The following is a 17082-nucleotide window of genomic DNA, read 5'->3' on the forward strand; positions in this document are numbered from 1 at the left end:
GGCTTACACCATGGTGAAACTTGAAGAATATATTACTATTGTTGATGCTATCTGGACACACAAAATTGACAGTTTTGTTGACACACTCTTAAATATAGGTGAGACTCATATACAATTGTAGAGCTCACTTGTGTTACAAAGTGTGTCAACAAGTATGTTAATTTTGTGTCGGAATAGTTTTATTGTACTATTGTATATACTAGAACAAACCTAACATCATGACGAAAACAAACAAATAAAAACGGAAAAAGTCATACTATTTGGATACACAAAATTAATATTTTCTAATACAGATGCGTTCCACATATAATGGTAGGATCCACCTCTATTTGAGAGTCTGTCAGCAAGTGTCCAAACAGTTTTATTAAAATTGAGAATATATAATGAAAAGTACAATCTAGTACCCAACCCTTCTTTTCATCCTAGCCATGTACAATGTCATCTTCACATAGAGCCAATCTTGTACATTATTCAGGAACCGAAAATACGCATGCCTCCATGTCTTCTTAAGAACTAAGGAACCGCAAACTCCCCAAAATCCAACAATGTAACCTAAGGCTGCAGAAATACAAAACCAAGGAAGCTCATCATGTTTATTTTCCTCATCTTGGTCGATGTTGTTCTTATTATCCGCATCAATTTCTCTGCACTCATTTGGAAGCGGAGCACCACAAAGTTTCGGGTTTCCCTTAAATTCAAAAGCGTCAAAGCTCTGGTGCATGCCTATTGGTATTCGTCCTTCGAGATTATTGTATGAGACATCAAATGTGCTTAAGAAACTAAGGTTTGTCGTTGACGAAGGGATTTTCCCGATCAAATGATTTGTGGAGAGATTCAAAATTTCTAAATATTTTAGGCTAGATATTTGGTCAGGAATTTCACCGGAGAAGTTGTTGCTATCAAGATACAACTGTTGAAGAAGCTGCAGTTGCCCAATCTCAGTAGGTATACTACCACTAATGTTATTGCCCCCTAGGTCTATCGAACCAGGAGATTTATATGGTCTACGCGGCCAATATAATGTATTTCCTATTGGTTTGAGCAAGATGGGAAGTTCAAATTCATAATTATCTACTCGAGATGCATTCACCATTAACATTGGTAATCTACAAAGTTGTTTTGGAAATTCACCTGAAATATAATTGTCTGACATATCCACATAAAAGAGTTTTGGGAGAGACCCTAACCAACTTGGAATTGATCCTGTGATTTGATTATTACCCAACAGCAACATCTCTAGATTCTTTAAGTTTGATAACCAACCAGGTATCTGACCAGTGAGCCCACAATTATCCAAAGTCAAGACACGAAGATTCTGGAATCCATGAAAATCAACCATGTCATCATCAGTTGGCATTGCCTCCCGGTCAAATGAACCGCCAAGGAGAAGTGTGTAAAGACTTTTGCAATGCATTAGTATCTTCATTGCCCCTGTGACATTGGTCAACCGTACATAAGAAAGCGAGAGGAAGGACAAGGATTTCAATGAAAGAATCTCAGGTTGTATTTGTCCTTTTAGATTACCACTCAACCGAATTGCTTTTAGGAACCTGCATGAGTAAAGGCTTCTCGGAAAGACACCAGTGAAGTTATTCCTAAGTAGGTCAAGTTTACTAAGGTGGTTGAGTTTGGAGAAATTAGCTATGGTGAGGTCTCCTTCCAAGTAGTTGAATCTCAAATGGAGTTCTATGAGGTTTGTGCAATTCATCAAAGATGGGGGCAAATTACCTTCTAAGCTGTTGAAATCAAAATTCATGAATTTCAACTTCCAGAGCTTCCCAAAATTGAGGGGGATCAGACCACTCAAATGATTAAAGGAGAGGTCAAGGATTGTAAGTTGGGTGAGGTTGGCAATTCTTTCACTAATGACTCCATTTAGTGAATTGAGAGGTAATACAAGTTCCTCGAGTTTGGTAGCATTATAAATATCTTCTGGAAGTGATCCTGACAAATTATTGTGACCAGCGCGAAGAATGTGCAATTTGGAACACCGGCCAAACCCATGAGAAATATTGCCACTAAATTCATTGAAGGAAAAATCCAATACTCTAATGGAAGGAGAGGATCGGAGACAAATTGATGAAGGGATATACCCAGACAAGGTGTTGTTGCTGACATTGAAACTAGTCAAGTTCCAAGCTTGTTCGAAGAAAGAAGATCGAATTGCACCGTGAAAGTGATTGCTTGACAGATCTATTGTCTGGATATTTCTAGGTGGTAGAGAAAACGGTATCTCTCCATAAAGAAGGTTATAGCTCAAATCAAGGATCTCGAGGCGATTCATGGATGAGAAGAATTGAATTTCAAGTGCGCCATAAAGTGAATTGTGGGAAAGGTTCAAGTGGGTGAGATGTGTGAGATTTCCAAGTGATGAGACAAGCATACCTCCTTTGAGTCCTTTGGAGGGTAAGAGCAAATGAGTGACCCAACCCTCTTGATTACAAGTGATACCATTCCAATGACAACAATCAACAGAACTACTCCAATTCAGAGGAGAAGATAGAACGACAGCGAAGGCCAGGAGGGAGGTGCGTTCAATTTGGTTGCATGCATGAATGTTTGTTGTAGAGATGATGTAAGAGAATAAAAAGATGAGGAGGAAGCCTTGGGCCATTTTTTAACTTAGGTATTGCTTAAAGCTAGCAAGTCTGCACACACACACACACATATATATGTGTGTGGCAACAACCAAAGGTATGCAGCTGATTTTATTTTATTTTTAATAATTTATAATTATTTAATTTTTGCTTAGAATTATCCAAACCCCTATTTACGTTTGAAGAGAATTTCATGGCACGAAAGACACCAAAAAGTGAAGTCCTCCGTGGGTCATGACTCATAAGAAGGAAAACAACTAAACACAACTAAAGATTAAAATATATTCTATTGATATTATTTTTAAAATATATTCTATTGATATTTTTTCTTGTAAGTGAGACGTCTTATATTCAACTTGTGTAAATTATGAATTGATACCAATTTATTATGTTGGTTTCAATTCAAGAAAATAAAAATACCACCCAAATAGAATGCATGCAAATTGTAGTAACCAGTTGAAAGTGAAAGTTGAAGATAAGTTACTAATTAAGAAGAATCATCACTTTCAACTCCCGAGGAATGGCAGCATGAAAATGAGATAAGTTTCTTCTAATCCCTTAAAAATGAAAAATCATTCTCTCTATCTTTCATTTGAGCTTGAATCTTGTCCAATCCAATCTAATCAATCTTAAGCACCAAATGAGCATTAAAAAATATCATTTTTTTCATTTTTCCAAACCCTTCAATACGTCGAAGAGAGATTTCCTCTTAAGATTGATTTCTTCCATTCCCAACTACCCAACCAAGCCATAGAAAGCAAGTGGAGCTCCTCCAAGTCAAATAAGATATAATGAAGAGAACAATGCAAGAGAATAGGATATTGCTTACAGTAACAGGTCTACATATATTATAAAATATATGAGCAAAAAGCGAAGACCTTAGTGTGCTGAGAAAACTGGCAAACAACCATAACCGCACATTAGGGTAAATTTTTCCAAACCCTGAAACATGTTAAAGAGAGATTTCCAACCCCTTCAATACAAAGACCTAACTAAATGACCTTAATTTTATTTGACTATTAGCAAAGGCGATATTTATAGAGCGATTTATAATATCAACTGTTCTGATAAAAAATACAATTCTACGAATCAGCAACGAATAGTTTTCAATATCAATTCCTACTCATCCTTTAAGTACCCAAGTATTGTTCTTTTGGTTATGAGAGTGATAGGGTTAGTGGTTAGATACTTAGTTGTTAGGGGGAAGGGGAACTAATGGGAAAATTCTCTCTTGCATTGTTCTCTTCATTATATCTTATTTGACTTGGGAGGAGCTCCACTTGCTTTCTATGCCTTGGTTGGGTAGTTGGGAATGGAAGAAATCAATCTTAAGAGGAAATCTCTCTTCCACGTATTGAAGGGTTCGGAAAAATGAAAATATGATATATTTTTATGCTCATTTGATGCTTAAGATTAATTATGTTGGTTTCATTTCAAGAAAATAAAAATACGACCCTAATAGAATGCATGCAAATTGTAGTAACCAGTTGAAAGTGAAAGTAGAAGATAAGTTACTAATTAAGAAGAATCATCACCTTCATTTCCCGAGGAATGGCAGGACGAAAATGAGATAAGTTTCTTCTAATCAAACCTCTTCTAATCCCTTAAAAATGAAAATTCATTCACTCTATCTTTCATTTGAGCTTGAAGCTTGTCCAATCCAATCTAATCAATCTTAAGCACCAAATGAGCATTAAAAAAATATCATATTTTCATTTTTCCGAACCCTTCGATACGTCAAAGAGAGATTTCCTCTTAAGATTGATTTCTTCCATTCCCAACTACCCAACCAAGCCATAGAAAGCAAGTGGAGCTCCTCCAAGTCAAATAAGATATAATGAAGAAAACAATGCAAGAGAATAGGATATTGCTTACAGTAACAGGTCTACATATAATTATATTATATATATATGAGCAAAAAGCGAACACCTTAGTGTGCTGAGAAGACTGGCAAACAACCATAACCGCACCTTAGGGTAAATTTTTCCAAACCCTGAAACATGTCAAAGAGAGATTTCCAAACCCTTCAATACAAAAAGAGACTTCAGAAAGCTTCAATACCTTAAAAAGAGATTTCAGAACCTAACTAAATGACCTTAATTTTATTTGATTATTAGCAAAGGCGATCTTTATAGAACGATTTATAATATCAATTGTTATGATAAAAAATACAGTTCTATGAATCAGCAACGAATAGTTTTAAATACGAATTCCTACTCATCCTTTGAGTACCTAAGTACTGTTCTTTTGGTTATGAGAGTGATACGGTTAGTGATTAGATACTTAGTTGTTAGGGGGAAGGGGAATTGATGGGTAAATTTTCTCTTGCATTGTTCTCTTCATTAATTATATCTTATTTAACTTGGGAGGAGCTCCACTTGCTTTCTATGCCTTGGTTGGGTAGTTGGGAATGGAAGAAATCAATCTTAAGAGGAAATCTCTTTTCCACGTATTGAAGGGTTCGGAAAAATGAAAATATAATATATTTTTACGCTCATTTGATGCTTAAGATTAATTATGTTTGTTTCATTTCAAGAAAATAAAAATACGACCCTAATAGAATTCATGCAAATTGTAGTAATCAGTTAAAAGTGATAGTAGAAGATAAATTACTAATTAAGAAGAATCATCACTTTCAATTCCTGAGGAATGGCAGGACCAAAATGAGATAAGTTTCTTCTAATCCAACCTCTTCTAATCCCTTAAAAATGAAAAATCATTCACTCTATCTTTCATTTGAGCTTGAATCTTGTCCAATCCAATCTAATCAATCTTAAACACCAAATGAGCATTAAAAAAATATCATTTTTTCATTTTTTCGAACCCTTCGATACGTCGAAGAGAGATTTCCTCTTAAGGTTGATTTATTCCATTCCTAACTACCCAACCAAGCCATAGAAAGCAAGTTGAGCTCCTCCAAGTCTAATAAGATATAATGAAGAGAACAATGCAAGAGAAAAAGATATTGCTTACAGTAACAGGTCTACATATATTATAATATATATGAGAAAAAAGCGAAGACCTTAGTGTGCTGAGAAAACTGGCAAACAAACATAACCGCACATTAGGATAAATTTTTCCAAACCCTGAAACATGTCAAAGAGAGATTTTCAAACCCTTCCATACGTCAAAAGAGAGATTTCCAAACCCTTCAATACAAAGAGAGATTTCAGAACCCCTTCAATACCTTAAAAAGAGATTTCAGAACCTAACTAAATGACCTTAATTTTATTTGATTATTAGCAAAGGCGATATTTATAGAGCGATTTATAATATCAACGGTTCTGATAAAAAATACAGTTCTATGAATCGGCAACAAATAGTTTTAAATATGAATTCCTACTCATCCGTTGAGTAACCAAGTATTGTTCTTTTGGTTATGAGAGTGATAGAGTTTGTGGTTAGATGCTTAGTTGTTAGGGTGAAGGGGAACTGATGGGAAATTTTTCTCTTGCATTGTTCTCTTCCTCCCTACATCTTATTCGACTTGGGAGGAGCTCCACTTGCTTTCTATGCCTTGGTTGGGTAGTTGGGAACGGAAGAAATCAATCTTAAGAGGAAATCTCTCTTCGACGTATTGAAGGGTGCGGAAAAATGAAAATATGATATATTTTTATGCTCATTTGGTGCTTAAGATTAATTAAGTTGGTTTCATTTCAAGAAAATAAAAGATACGACTCTACAAGAATGCTTGCAAATTGCAGTAACCAGCCGAAAGTGAAATTATAAGATAAGTTACTAATTAAGAAGAATCATCACTTTCAATTCCCGAGGAATAGCAAGACGAAAATGAGATAAGTTTCTTCTAATCCCTTAAAAATGAAAAATCATTCACTCTATCTTTCATTTGAGCTTGAATCTTGTCCAATCCAATCAAATCAATCTTAAGCACAATGAGCATTAAAAAAATATCATATTTTCATTTCTCCAAACCCTTCAATACGTTAAAGAGAGATTTCCTCTTAAGATTGATTTTTTTCCATTCACTACCCAACCAAGCCATAGAAAGCAAGTGGAGTTTCTCCCAAGTCAAATAAGATACAATGAAAGAGAACAATGCAAGAGAATAAGATATTAATTAAAACTCATGATTGCTTGAAAAATAACGGAACCACTGAACCAGGATATTCTTTAAGATAACATCAACGAAAAAGGGACAAAGTTGAAAATTTGAAACCACATGACGATAGCCAAATGTGTGTTTCTTCTTTTCCATTGAAAGAGTAGTCCAATTCGGACTACCACAAACATTATGAGTTTTGATTCCATCCCTAAAAGGAGTGTAAAGAACATAAATAACTTAGGGGTGTAGTCAATTTGAACTTCAGAAGATTTTAATAGACTTTTTTTAAGTGATAAATTTCAAAGAATTTTAGTAGACTCTACAATTCTATATGGATTTTGACAGATTTAGATGGATTTCCAATGTAGATTTCTATGAATTTGTATGGACTTCTTTCATTGATTTCTTAGGATTTTTTAGTTGATTTCTACAACATCAAATGAATTTCTTTCTCAGTGCACAATTTGAAAAAGAAAGAAAAAAAAATTAAACATAACATAAACATACTATATTGATATAGAAATACAAACCAATAAAATATGCCTTTCTCTTTCCCATTTGAATTATAATTAAAAATAATAATCAACTAACCAAAATAAAGATCATTGGCTCACAAGCACCTATAAACAGCCACTTTAACTAACCAAAAAGTTCTAAGGTGCATAGACTACCGCTGAATTTGGATGTATTCTTTAAAATCATCTCTAATTCTTATTTGACTACACCATGATTTTAGAATCTAAATCTTCTTTAAAATTATAATTGACTACACCCAAATTTTGAAGTCTATTATAATGGACTACCACATCCAGTATGAGTTTTGATGTTAAGAATTAAGATGCATACTAGCTTAATGACAATCCTGCAGAAAGGAGTTGAAGAGAATGAAGAAATCGAAGGAATGAAGAACTTGCCATTTTAGAAGTAGCCATTAGACTTAAATCACAACAACTAGACTAGTTTCTAATTTTAGAAAATTGTAGATGTTATTCTTATTTGTTTAGGATTATACTGTGTCATCCAATCCTCTCCCAAGTGGAAGGATCGTAGCCTACGATAGCCTGAATGGCTAGAGATGCGTCCTTGCTCCCTGAAAAATAGGATTTGAGCAATTGACTGTTTGGGGTGATATAGCCTTGTATATTCCTTCTTTGATTTCAATCAATGAATATACTGAGCATTCTCTATTCTCTGTGTTCATCCTTTTCTCTAAACTTTTTGCTATAAAGTTTTCACCTTTCGTCTACTAATCAACCTAAGAAGCTATGCCTAATACCATTTAAGCATGGTTTCAGAGCTTTAGGTCCGATTCCAAGAAGGGGCGTAAACTTTGAGTGAGGTTCTCCCTTTGAAATTCCCATAAGGGATAAAGGTGGTTCCTTTTTTGGTTGGTTCATTGATACTTACTGAGAAATGGTGGGAGTTAAGAGGTGATAAAAAGGTAAGGGCTGTAAAACTTCAAGCAGTTAGGACTGAATTTGAATATTTGAGAATGACAGAAGGTGAAACCCTAGATGATAACTTGGCTAGGTTTTTTGAAATTGTGAATTACCTGAAGTCAATTGGTGAAGATGTGCTTGAAAAAAGAATTGTGCAAAATCTGTTGATGAGTTTAAGTAGGAGATATAAGTCTATTGTGTCCATTATAGAGGAAACCCGAGACCTATACACTATTAGAATTGAAGAACTTATGGCATTTGTCAAAGTCTACGATAAAAGAGAAGACTTGCATGATAAGAGGGATAGGTTGACAGGAACTGAGAGAGCCTTTAGTAATCTTAGAGTTGGCAACAACCATGCCTCTGGAGCTTACAAAGGTTCACAAAATAAGCAAAATCAGAAATGGCAGGGACAACATAAGAAGGGAAATAATTGGTCTCAAAGTCGGAATTGGAACAACAACAATGGCACAAACTGGAACAATAATCCTAGAGGAAGTTAGACTAATAAGTTCAACCCTCAGAACAAGTAAGGGAGTAGTAGTCAAAGTGGTGTGAAACCAGAGTGCCAAGTTTGTGAGAAGTATCATTTTGGTGTGTGCAGATACAAAGGAAAAGCCAAGTGTGGAAAAATGTAATTGATTTGGTCATGTTGCAAAGGACTATGATAATCACAAGCAAGTAGCCAACTATGCAAAGGAAGAAGAAGTAACCACAGGAACCACGTTCTATGCTTGTCACTCAACTTCAATTGCATAAGATAGATCTGTATGGTTTGTGGATAGTGCATGCAGCAACTATATGACTTCTCAGGGGTCTGCTTTGATAAACATTGATAGAACTGTGACATGTAAGGTAAAAATGGGCACTGGAGACCTTGTACAAGCTACTGGGAAAGGCACCTTAGTGGTTGAAACTCAACAAGGGAAAATGTATATAAATGAAGGGTTGCTGGTTCCAGGTTTGGATGAAAACTTACTGAGTGTAGGTCAAATAATGGAGCATGGATACTATGTTCTATTTGGGGGCAATATGGCAGTAATCTTTTATGGTAGCAGCCTCAACAATGTTGTAGCAAGAGTGATAATGACTGGAGATAGATGTTTTCCCCTCTCACTAGAATCTATAACCCCTGTAGGAAGAAAATCATCTGTGATTAAGGACTCTTGGGTTTGGCATAGAAGGCTGGGCCACTTGAGTTTTGGTAGTATGAAGAAGATGCAGCATAAGGAAATGGTACTTGGATTACCTAATTTGACAGAAATGAAAGGTGTGTGTAAAGGTTGTGTATTTGGGAAACACCACAGAGAACCATTTAACAAGGAGAAAGTGTGAAGAGCAAGTTATCCACTTGAGTTGGTACACACAAATTTGTTTAGACCAATGCAAAATGAGTACATTGGTGGGAATAGGTACTTCATCACATTCATTGATGACTTCTCAAGAATGTGTTAGGTATACTTTCTCAGAAACAAATCTGGTGCCTTCAATGTGTTCAAGAAATTCAAAGCCCTTGTTGAATTGCAAAATGGTTTCAGTTTGAAGAAGCTAATAAGCGACAAAGGTGGTAAATGCACTTCACATGAGTTTCTGGACTACTGTGCAAGCATAAGAATGGAGAAGCAACTGACCTTTACTTACTCCCCTAAGCAAAATGGAGTTGCTGAGAGAAGAAACAGAATAATTGGTGAGATGGCAAGGTCCATAATGGCTGAGAAAGGAATTTCTGTGATTTTTTGGGCAGAAGTTATGATTTCCGCTATGTATTTGCAGAATAGATGTTTTGGGCATCTGTGTTAGACAAAACACATTTTGAAACCTTCATAAGTAGAAAGCCTAGGATCAAGCATCTCAAAGTATTTGGCTATATCTGTTATGTGCATGTCCTATCACCATTGAGACACAAGTTCGATGAGAGAACTAGAAAAGGAATTTTCATGGGATATGGAAGTTGTGAGAAGGGCTATAAGGTATATGATCTGCAGTCTAAGAAGATTGTACTCTCAAGAAGTAAGATATTCAGTGAAGATAAGTATTGGAATTAGGAAAACAGCCAAGTGGAGACTTTCTCAATAACTTTCCATCTTGAATGAAGTGGTGCAAAAAATGAATCTAGACAAAGATTAACTGGTGTAACTCAATTTGATGATGCTGGAGGTTCTTACACAAACACAAACGTCGATGAACCTATTGAGAGCAATAGTGGAAGCCAGAGTCAAAGCTCCGCTCCAATCAAGTTAAGAACTCTGGAAGACATATACACAAGATGCCACATATGCATTATAGAACCAGAGAACTATCAAGAAGTAGCAAGTTATACAGCTTGGTAAGAAGCCATGAATTCAGAATTGGAAATGATTGAAAAGAATAATACTTGAGAGCTTGTTGAGAGGCCTTTTGATAAACAAGTTATAGGTGTGAAATGGGTGTTTAAAACTAAGCTCAACTTGGATGGAATCGTTCAAAGGCACAAGGCTAGGTTTGTAGCGAAAGGTTATGCACAGAAACCTGGGATAGACTACAATGAAACATTTGTACTAGTGGCAAGGTTAGACACAATTCGAACCCTTATTGCTCTTGAAACACAAAAGGGTTAGAAACTATTCCAATTGGATGTCAAATCAACATTCCTAAATGGTGTGCTTGATGAAGAAGTGTATGTTGAGTAGCCTAAAGGTTTTGACTTGAAAAATGCAAGTCACAAGGTCTACAAGTTAAGAAAGGCCTTATATGGACTTAAACAGGCACTTAGAGCCTGGTACAGTGAGATTGATGCATATCTCTCCTTGTGTAAATTCAAAAGAAGCACAATTGAAGCCACAATGTATACAAGATCTGATAATGAATGAGGTTTGATAATTGTCTCAATATATGTTGATAACATTGTCTATACTGGAAGCAGCGAGAAGATGCTTGGTGAGTTCAAAAGAGAGATAATGTAGAGATACGAAATCTTAGATCTTGATCTTCTACATCATTTCTCATGCATGGGTATACTACAAACTGATCAAGGAGTGTTCATTCACCAAAGTAAGTATGCCAAGTCATTACTTGTGAAATTAAGGCTTGAAGATTGCAAACCAGTATCTATTCCACTGCCCACTAGTGAAAAACTTAAAAAAGTATATGGGAGTAAGTTGGTTGATGAAGGGCTTTACAGGAAAATAGTGGGAAGCTTACTATACTTAACAGCAACTGGGCCTGATTTAATGTATGTTGCGAGTCTGTTATCCAGGTTCATGAATAATCCTACAAAGAAGCGTCTAGAAGTTGCAAGAAGAGTACTAAGATATGTGCAAAGGACTATCAACTATGGCATTGAGTAAGTGAAAGATAAGTCTGCAATTCTCATTGGATTCTAAGATGCAAATTGAGCAAGAAGTGAAGATGATAGCAGAAACACTTCAGGATATGCATTCAGTTTTGGCAATGGGGTATTTTCTTAGGCATTTGTGAAACAAAACATAGTTGCACTATCAACTGTTAAGGCTAAGTATGTCTCAGCATCTGAGGCAACAACACAGTCCATTTGGTTGAGGTTGTCCTTGATGATTTTGGAGAAATGCAAACTAAGGTAACTTCTTTATTCTGTGATAATTAATGTGTCAGCTATCTCTATGGTCAAAAATCCAATCTTTCATCAGAAAACTAGGCACATAAACATAAAGTATCACTTTATAAGGGAAGCTCTACAAGAATGTGTGATCAATTTGAAGTTCTGCATAAGTGAAGAGAAACTTGTAGACATATTTACAAAAGCATTGCCAAATGAGAGATTCAATGAGTTGAGATTGAGGCTTGGAGTAAAGCCAGTAAGTTGCTTAGGAGAGGCTGATGATAATTAAGCTGCATACTAGCTTAATGCCAATCTACATATGACAATCCTGCAGAAAGAAGTTGAAGAGAATGAAGAACTTGCCATTTTTAGAAGTAGTCGTTAGACTTAAATCGCAACGGCTAGATTAGTTTCTTATTTTAGAAAATTGTGCAACAGTTATGCTAAATTGTAAGTCCATAGCTAATTAGGAATAAGCTTTGTATTAATGTGTGTATGCACTTGAGTTAAAATACCAAGTAAGAAGTTATATGGTTGTAAGGCAAAATAATGCCAGGTGTTGTAATCCTAGCAACAAGCTAGATGAAAGGCTAAGATTGTTTTGTAATGAGAAAGAATCCACCTTAGATTCTAATGGTTAGTTAAGCACCGAATGAGTAAGAAACCATTTCTGAAGATTCTAATGGTTAGTTAACCATTTCTAATGGTTAGTTAAGCACCTTAGATTCTAATTGAATATGCTCTGCAATATTTTGCAGAGAGTAAGAAACCATTTCTAAAAATTCTTCTTTGTTCATCTTTCACTCTTTTTCTTTGATTGCTAATCTTATAACCATAATTTAAAATAAATCACAACATGGCCTTAGAGCTAGGTTCGATCATCTGAGCCTGGGCGTAGATCTGTGAATTCACTGAGTTAAATTGAAGCTCACTCGAAGCTTTGTGAAAGTCGCCGGAGTACAGTTACCATTTGAGAAGAGGAATCAACTTGTTCAAACCAAAGATGTCTGGATCTAGAAACTTAGAAGTGGGAACTCCAATTTTCTCCGGTGAAAACTACGAGTTCTGGAGAATCAAGATGGTGATGATTTTCAAATCACATAGGTTGTGGAATCTGGTGGAGAATGGAGTTAAAATCTCTGATTCGAAGAAGAAGAAGGTTGAAAGATCATCAAAAGGTGACGGAGATGAAGAAATGATCGTTGTGTTGATGCAAGACGCAAAGGCTTTAGGAATTATTCAGAATGCAGTCTCAGATCAAATCTTCCACGAATTGCCAATGCCAAATCAGCGAAGGTGGCATAGGATTTGCTGTATGGAGAGTATCACGATGGTGATCAAGTAAGGTCTGTGAAATTGCAAAATCTGATATGTGAGTTCGAATATGTTAGAATGCGTGATGATGAAACTCTGTCTGGATATCTTACTAGGCTAAATGACTTGATTTTGGTAAAATTCTTTCTAATGAGATATTAGTACAAAAGGTCTTAATTAGCCTTAGTAAGCCGTATGATCCTATATGCTTGGTTATTGAGAATACAAAATACTTAGAGACTGTTGAATTGCAGGAGGTTGTGGCAATTTTGAAAAGCCAAGAGCAACAGTTTGATTTACACAATGTTGACACCATTGAGAGAGTTTTTGCTTCATTCTCTGTGAATCCAAAAGAACAAAACAAGGGTGGTACTCACTGTGGTTCATCCAGATTTCAGAGAAACTGGAATCCCAAAGGCAAGAAATGGGAATCAAAACCAAAGTTTCAGCAAAAATCTTCTGTGAATACTTATCAGAATATGAATGCATCTCAATCAATTAACCAAGAGGTTACAAAGCCTCAGTGCAAGGTGTGTTCTAAGTACCATTTTGGTAAGTGCAGATATAAGGGAAAACCAAAATGCTTCAATTGTGATAAGTTTGTGCATTGGGTTAGAGAATGCACTGCAACTAAATCAGTGCAAAAGGCAAAAGGCAAATAGTGTTAATTAAATGGAGATGACAGGGAAACTATTTTATGCAAATAGCATAATCACTGAGTCAAAGGTGAATGAAGAATGGTACATTGATAGTTGTTGTAGCAATCACATGATAGGAAATGTGGAATTGTTTGTTGATGTGAGAATTAACATAGCTGGCAAAGTTCAAATGCCAATTGGAGACCTTGTGAATGTTGCATGAATGGGATCATTGGTGATTAATACAAATAAAGGCAGAAAGTATGTTAGAAAAGTAATGTACCTTCCTGGTTTGAAAGAAAACTTGCTAAGTGTTGGTCAAATAGATGAACATGGATATTTCTTGGTGGAATGTGCAGTGTGTTTAATGGTCTATCACTAGATTGTTTGATCTTGAAAGTAAAGAAGAAGTTGAACAGATGCTATCCATTGACATTGTTGTCTGAAAATCAGTTTGCATTGAAGGCTAATGTCACTCTTTCCATTGAGACTTGGCATAAAAGACTTGGAGATCTACATTTTGGTGGTCTAAAACAATTGAGAGGCAAAGATATGGTGCATGGTTTACCTAATTTTGAAGAACACAGTGCATGTCAAGGCTGCCAATATGGGAAACAACACAGAGAATAGTTTCCAAGAGATCAAGTGCAAAGAGCTAATGCTCCACTTGAACTTATACATGTTGATCTATGTGGACCCATGAAGAATGAGTCAATTGCTGAAAATAAATATTTCATGCTCTTGATAGATGATTTCACCAGAATGACTTGGGTTTATTTCCTGAGACATGAGTCTGAAGCATTCAACTGTCTTAAAAAATTCAAAGCTATGGCAGAATTACAAAGTGGATTCAAGGTTAAGTGCCTGAGAAATGATAAATGAGGGGAGTTCAAGTCATCTGAATTCGATTTGTTCTATGAAAAAGAAGGAATACAAAGACAGTTTACCCTTGTAGATATTCCACAACAAAATGGTGATTGAAATGGATAAATCCATGTTACATGAGAAGAGGATGTCATACTATCTCTGGGCAGAAGCAGTCCATACATCAGTGTATATCCTAAATAGATGTCCTACAAAGGCTTTGAACAACATCACACCCTTTGAAGCATACTCTGGAAGAAAACTGGGCATTGCACATTTGAGACATTTGGTGCACTGTTCTATATGCATGTTCCAAGTTAGCACAAACACAAACTCAAGCCTAAGAGTTTCAAATGTGTATTGATGGGATATGCAACCTGTGAAAAATGGTATAGGGTGTTTGATCCAATATCTAAGAAGCTAGTTTTGTCAAGAGACATTGTTTTTTTATGAAGAAGCTACCTGGAATTGGGAAGAGAACTAGGATCAACTTATTCCTACTACTGGAAGTTTTGTTTATGGTGACACAAGCACATAAAGGAATGAAATGATGGTGCAAACTCCTACATCATCAACATCACATTCACCTAGGATAGTTCTTAGCATTGGAGACTCTACTCAATCTAAGACACCCATCTCAAGTGAACCTGTGAACATCTTAAATCTGAATGAAATGGACACTCAAGCATTTGACCATACACCACTGAAATGGAGAAAACTGGATGAAGTATTGGCTCAATGTAATATGTGTATCATGGATCTAGAGAAATATGAAGATGCCAAACAAGATAAGTCTTGGTTAAAAGCAATGGAGGATGAGCTGTTTATGATTGAAAAGAATGGTACCTGGAAGCTTGTTGATGGACCAACTAAGAAACCTATTATAGGGGTTAAATGGGTTTACAAAGCCAAGTTAAATCTTGATGGTTCAGTGTTGAAGAATAAAGTAAGGTTGGTTGCAAAGGGCTATGCACAAAAGCCTGGTTTGGACTACAATGAGACCTATGCACCAGTTGCTAGGTTGGATACTATTAGAACCTTAATAGCCCTAGCTGCACAAAAGAGCTGGAAATTGTACCAGTTAGATGTGAAATGGGCCTTCTTGAATGGAGTTCTACAAGTAAACGTCTACGTTGAGCAGCCTGAAGGTTTTATGGTCAAAGGCAAGGAGGACAAGGTGTACAAACTTCACAAAGCCCTTTATGGTCTAAAATAGGCTCCAAGAGCCTAGTATGGAGAAATAGACACCTACTTCTCACAGTGTGGTTTTGAGAAGAGATTGAGTGAACCAACATTGTACATAAAGGCAATGGGAGAAGATGTTTTGACTGTTTCTATCTATGTGGACGATATAGTCTACATTGGTAGTTGTAAATTAATGCTAGAAGAATTTAAGGAAGACATGAAAAAGAAGTATGAGATGACAGACTTGGGACTTCTTCATCACTTCATTAGCATGGGAGTGATACAAACTGGCTCGAGCATCTTCATTCACCAGAAGAAGTATGCAAGTTCCTTGTTGAGTAAATTTGGTTTGAATGAAGCAAAGACAGTTACAACTCCTCTTGTAGCAACTGAGAAGCTAGTTAAAGATGATGGAAATGGATCTGCGAATGAAGAAATGTACAGGAGTATTGTGGGAAGTCTTCTATATCTCACTGCCACAAGGCCTGACATAATGTATGCAACAAGTCTATTGGCTAGGTTTATGCACTGTCCTACTAATAGACATTATGGAACTACAAAGAGAGTACTCAAATACATCAAGGGGACTCTGGATTATGGTCTGAAATATGTGAAGGGAAGAAACACTTGTTTAATTGGCTATTGTGACAGTGATTGAGGTGGCTAATTAGAGGAATGCAAGAGTACATCATGATATGCATTTTCCTTTGGGAATGGTGTGTTCTCTTAGGCTTCAGTCAAGCAAAATTGTGTTGCAATTTCAACTGTAGAGGTTGGATACATAAGTGCATCAGAAGCCACAGCTCAAGCAATATGGCTGAGGTTTGTACTAGAGGATTTTGGAGACTTGCAAGCTAAAGCAACCCCTCTTCACTATGATAACACTTCTGTCGTTGCTATTACAAAGAATTCTGTGTTTAATCAAAAGACCAAGTACATTGACAGGAGATACCATTTTATCAAAGATGCATCGCAAGAAAGTATCATTGACCTGGTTTATTGCCCCCACAGAAGAGCAATTAGCAAATATCTTCACAAAGCCTCTCGCAAAGGATTGTTTTAATCTTCTCAGAAGAAAACTTGGAGTGAAATCGGCTTTGGACTTAAGGGGGAGTGTTGAATTGTACGTCTATAACTGAGTTAAAATACCAAGTGAGAAGTTATATGGTTGTAAGGCAAAATAATGCCCGGTGTCGTAATCCTAGCAACAAGCTATATGAAGGGCTGAGATTGTTTTGTAATGAGAAAGAATCCACCTTGGATTCTAATGGTTAGTTAAGCACCGAATGAGTGAGTTTTGAGAGACAGAGAAGCAATTGAATATGCTCTGCAATATTTTGCAGAGAGTAAGAAACCATTTCTGAAAATTCTTCTTTGTTCATCATTCACTCTTTGTTCTCCGATTTCTAATCTCATAACCAGAATT

General features: G+C 36.1%; 1 pseudogene; it reads right to left on the reverse strand.

Moving 5' to 3' along the window:
• Positions 1–397: 397 nt before the first annotated feature.
• On the reverse strand, positions 398–2668 carry LOC137742816 (receptor-like protein 2; annotated as a pseudogene).
• Between the last annotated feature and the right edge of the window lie 14414 nt (positions 2669–17082).

The sequence above is a fragment of the Pyrus communis genome, chromosome 8 (assembly GCF_963583255.1).
Source record: "Pyrus communis chromosome 8, drPyrComm1.1, whole genome shotgun sequence".
Taxonomy (NCBI): Eukaryota; Viridiplantae; Streptophyta; class Magnoliopsida; order Rosales; family Rosaceae; genus Pyrus; species Pyrus communis.